The sequence below is a fragment of the Penaeus vannamei genome, chromosome 15, assembly GCF_042767895.1.
Source record: "Penaeus vannamei isolate JL-2024 chromosome 15, ASM4276789v1, whole genome shotgun sequence".
In the NCBI taxonomy this organism is placed as follows: Eukaryota; Metazoa; Arthropoda; class Malacostraca; order Decapoda; family Penaeidae; genus Penaeus; species Penaeus vannamei.
The window spans coordinates 20,857,105-20,862,104 of record NC_091563.1 but is presented as its reverse complement, the minus strand read 5'-3'; positions in this window follow the sequence as shown (position 1 = coordinate 20,862,104).

Sequence of the window (5,000 nt, the reverse complement as noted above, 5' to 3'; positions counted from 1 at the left end):
TATCTATCTATCGACCCCTCTTTCTTCCTCTTTCTCTCTCTCTCTCTTCCCCTCTCTCAATCTCTCTCTCTCTCTCTCTCTCTCTCTATCTCCCCCCCTCTCTCTTTCTCTTTCTCTGTCTCTCCCTCTCTTTCTCTTCTCTCTCTCTCTCTCTTTCACTCTGTGTGTGTGTCTGTCTCTGTCTCTTTCTCTCTCTCTCTCTCCCTCTCTGAAGAACAAGGGTTACCTTTCCGCGTCTCCACTGCTAGGGACCCGCGACCAGCGCTCGAAACCTACAGCACAGTTGACCCAGCACACTTGACCGGGGCCCACGGCCCTGACCACACCTCTCCTTGGGGGCGCTCCCCCACGCGCGCCCGCTCGGCGCCCCTCTTGGGCTTCCTTGCCCACAACAACCCGCGCCACGCTATCTTCCAGCCACCTTCTATCAATAAACAGCTGAACCAGAATTGTGACACGAACAAGCCTCCGAAAAACTGTAAGTACACCATTGGCAATTTCCTTTTCTTTCCCCTTTCTTCTGCCATGTGTGCATGCCGTATTTTTTTCACAAGTGCAGTGATTTTTTTCCAAATATCTGAACAAGTGTCCGTGGAAAGTGCATTTCCTTTCCTTCTTTCTGTTATCTACCATGCTTTTTTCTCGTCATGGTAGATCGTCGCTTTTTTTTTTAAAGGGACTCAATTCCCATTTTCATCACTTGCGAGAGTGGATTTTCTTTATGTGGTGTGTTTTTTGCTTAAATCTAACTCGGCTTATATAATTTATTCATGTGTGTGAATATATCGTGCATCTTCTTTAAATTATTACCTATTTCTACGGATATTCTATGCCACGTGGTTAGAATTATAAGTATTGCCATAATCTTGACATTCTTTTTTCTTATTTTCATTATCTCTCACTGCGTTAACCGACGCCATAACGACGTTCAATTCTCCTATTATTACTGTGTATTTATTAGGCTCGGTTTAACAATGCATCTGGGGGATAGCCTTGATTATTTAAATAACTTAGTTAAATTATGCACAAACTTTTTCTCTTTCCCAACGCTTCCCACCTATACCCGTTCCTTACACTCCCGCTATTACTATCACTACCATCCTAAACCCCCTCCCTCTCTCCTAACCCCCACCCGTTAATCCCCCCTTCCTCTCTACCTATTTTCAATATTTCTAATCCACTAGCGTTAAATTAGTTTTTTTTTTTGTAGTGATAACGTTTTATAGTTATCTATATGTATACAAGAAAAGTATGCCTTGTTCAGTTGTATGTTTATATGAATATCAACTTCATTATTTTCATGTATAAATTGTTATATTCGTTTCCTAGAGCGAGTGACTTCACACAGGTCACGTCACGGTCAGGTCTTGTCACAAGATGGCACATCTCACCTTAGTGCTATTGCGAATTATGTTTCACATTTTTTTCTATTCGTCTTCTTTAAAGATATATTTTTTCCCTTAATTATTCATGTCCAGTTATTGGTAATTTCATTATTTAATTCCTAGATTATTGTGTACTTTTTATAGTATTATCTACTAGCTATTGCTATTTTTAGCGAATGCTCGGATAACGACCTCAATTGACCTTATTCAGGTAGAAGGTACTTATAGCCACCCGACTCTGCTCGACCCCAAAAAATACATTCAAGCTATTTGTATTTAATTTTTATTTAGTGATCTCCGTGTTAGAGAATAATTATATTAAACAGCTACTACGATTTCATATTGTTCGCGATTTTCGATTATCTTGATCACGAACCTCACCTCATCATTATTACATGGTCCTTGGTGACGACCCCCAGCTGGGTATGGGCATGTAATTAGGTTAAGGTAATTAATATTAAGTTGTCCTTTATGTGCCGAGCTGCACTTATCGCTAGAGGCGATCTACGTGCCGCGCCGCGCCTTCTTATACATGAGAGATTATCGCTGGTATTTCCCAAGAAGATGGAATACCCAATTTGCGTTCTGCGTATGAGTTCGTTCGATGATATCCCTTCTACGGTTGGGCCCTTCATCACTATTCCTCAGGGAATCTATTTTAAATTTAAGTATCACTTACAACCACGAGGGTTGTCTTTTGGGTCAGTTGTCTCAGGGAAGCTGACCCAAACCAGTCACTGTTTCATTCATTTTACGTACTAATTAAAGTACCATTTTTATGATTTCGCATAGTAGTTGATTAATATTGCAGTTAATGTAAGATTTTTGTTATTAGTTGAATGTTTTTTTTCCGTGCAGTCAGATCGGTGATTATTTTCATTAAGCGCAATCCACATTGACATACCTAACCCCCCCCCCATCCTCAGCCATACCTCTTTTAAACCCCACTCCACCTCATCCTATCCTTAGCCTCCCACCCACCCACTCCTACTCCCCTTCACTTATTTCTTCCAACTTCCACGCCACCCTATTCCTTTTTTACTCACTCTCGCCTTACTTATTCATGACTAAAAAAATCTATCAACATTCTATTTTCTACTCGTGTGCTATACGCTGACTCATTCATTTCATAACTCGCACCCATTAACTCAACTCGTCTGTCTACGCACTCACGCAGCCACATGCGCACATCGTCCCGCAAAAAACCGTTAATTGCACAAGAATTACATGCATTACCTGTTTTCATTATTGCTTTGCCTCAAATTGCTGTTGGTGACGTGTGATAGACAACTTCAATGAAATGAGATACAATCACTATTAGTCAGACATATAGCGTATGCATTATTGCACTGCACACTTCTGAACTCTGCATTGTTGCATTTTTTTCTTTTTTCCAAGGAAGTTCGTCGTTCAAGACAAGTCTTTGCAGACTGCGACACCTTTTGCTTCCTTTGTAGTTTTGCACAATGCTTATCTCTTGTAGATTTTCATTTCCTGCTATCTGAGACAATTGCAACTCAAGCAAGTCTTCGCGGACTATTGTAATTGTCTCCCTAAGCATGTTCCTCTGTCTATCTTTGGACAGTGCATTATTGAAAAATATACAAAAAAAAGAAAAATTATGCAAATAATTGAATGAACACTGTCACTGCAATGTGATATATTTTGATTATATCTTACGGCCCCTGCTATAACACAACCCCCCCCCCCCCCTGTTTGCCCTCCTGTCTCTTGCCTTGTCTCTGCCTCTGGTGTGCTTTTTTTCAGAGAAAGCCAGCTCCATCCCATCATGGGCGACGGTTAGTAGCGTATGCCGAGCGATCTGAGGAACAAGGGTTTCCTTTCCGCGTCTCCACTGCTAGGGACCCGCGACCAGCGCTCGAAACCTACAGCACAGTTGACCCAGCACACTTGACCGGGGCCCACGGCCCTGACCACACCTCTCCTTGGGGGCGCTCCCCCACGCGCGCCTGCTCGGCGCCCCTCTTGGGCTTCCTTGCCCACAACAACCCGCGCCACGCTACCTTCCAGCCACCTCCTATCAATAAACAGATGAACCAGAATTGTGTGTCCATAACCCACCAAATCAGGGCAACACAAAAACCCCTGACACCCTCTCTTTCTCTTCTCTCTCTCTCTCTCTGTCTCTCTCCCCCCTCTCTCTCTTCTCTTCTCTCTCTCTCTCTCCCTCCCTCTCTTATTTTCTCTTCTCTCTCTTTTTCTATCTATCCCCCCTCTCTCTCTCTTTTCTTTCTCTCTCTTTTTCTTCCACTCTCTCCCTCTCTCTCTCTCTCAAGGGTTACCTTCCCGAGTCTCCACTAGGGACCCGCGACCAGCGCTCGAAATCAACAATACACTTGACCAGGGTTCACGGCCCTGACCAAACCTCCCTGGGGGTCTCTCCCCACGCGCGCCCCGCTCGGCGCACCTCTTGGGCTCCCCTTTGCCCAAAACTGCACTGCAAGACACAGCCCGCGCCACGCTACCTACCCCTCCTATCAATAAACAGCTGAACCAGAATTGTGTCTGCATACACCCACCAAATCAGGGCAAAACACAAAAACCTGACATTCTCTCTCTCTCTCCCTCACTCTCTCTCAGCCCCCCCCCTCTCTCTCTATTTATCTCCCACCCCCCTCTCCCTTCCCTGTGTGTGTGTCTGTCTCTGTCTCTCTCTCTCTCACTCTCTCTCTCTTCTCTTCTCTCTCCCCCCACCTCTCTCTCTCTTTTGTTCTATCTCTCTCTCTCTTCTCTTCTCTTCTCATCTCTTCTCTTCTCTATCTATCTACCCCCTCTCTCTTCTCTTTCTCTCTCTCTATTTCTTCCTCTCTCTCTCTCTCACTCTTTCTTCCTCCCTCTCTCTCTCACTCTTTCTTCCTCTCTCTCTCTCTTTTTCCTCTCTTTCTCTCTCTGTCTCTATTTATCTATCCATCTCCCCCCCTCTCTCTCTACCTATCTCTCTCTCTCTCTATCTATCCCCCCCCTCTCTCTCTCCCTCCCTCTCTATCTATCTCCGCCCCCCCCCCCTCTGTGTGTGTGTGTCTGTCTCTCTCTCTATGCCTCTCTTTCTTTCTCTCTCTCTCTCTCTCTCCATCCCTCCCTCCCCCCCTCTCTCTGTCTCTATTCTCTTCTCTTCTCTCTCTCTCTTCTCATCTCTTCTCTCTCTCTTTCTTTTTTTCTCTTCTCTCTCTCTCTTTCTATATCTATCTATCTATCTATCCCCTCCTCTCTCTCTACCTATCTCTCTCTTTTCTTTCTCTCTCTCTCTCTTTCGTTCTCTATCTCTCTCCCTCTTTCTTTTTATACTTTATTGCATAAACAATTTGTGTACATTAACATGCTTTAAACTATGAGAGTAATCGTCATGAGTTATCTAAAGCTAGTGAATTACATATAAAGAACGGATGCAATCAAGATCTAAGGAGGTAAATGTACATTATAGTATCTTATTATAAACACTAACATTACACTGAGTGAGTGAACTGTATCTGGTTGATCTCGGAGGGAACAGCCACCTATTGATGTTTTTCTTGAACTGCTCCATGGATTTAGTATAATGAATGTCCGAATGGTCTACCATGTTGTTCCACATTTTTGAGTACCTCGGCTGGAACA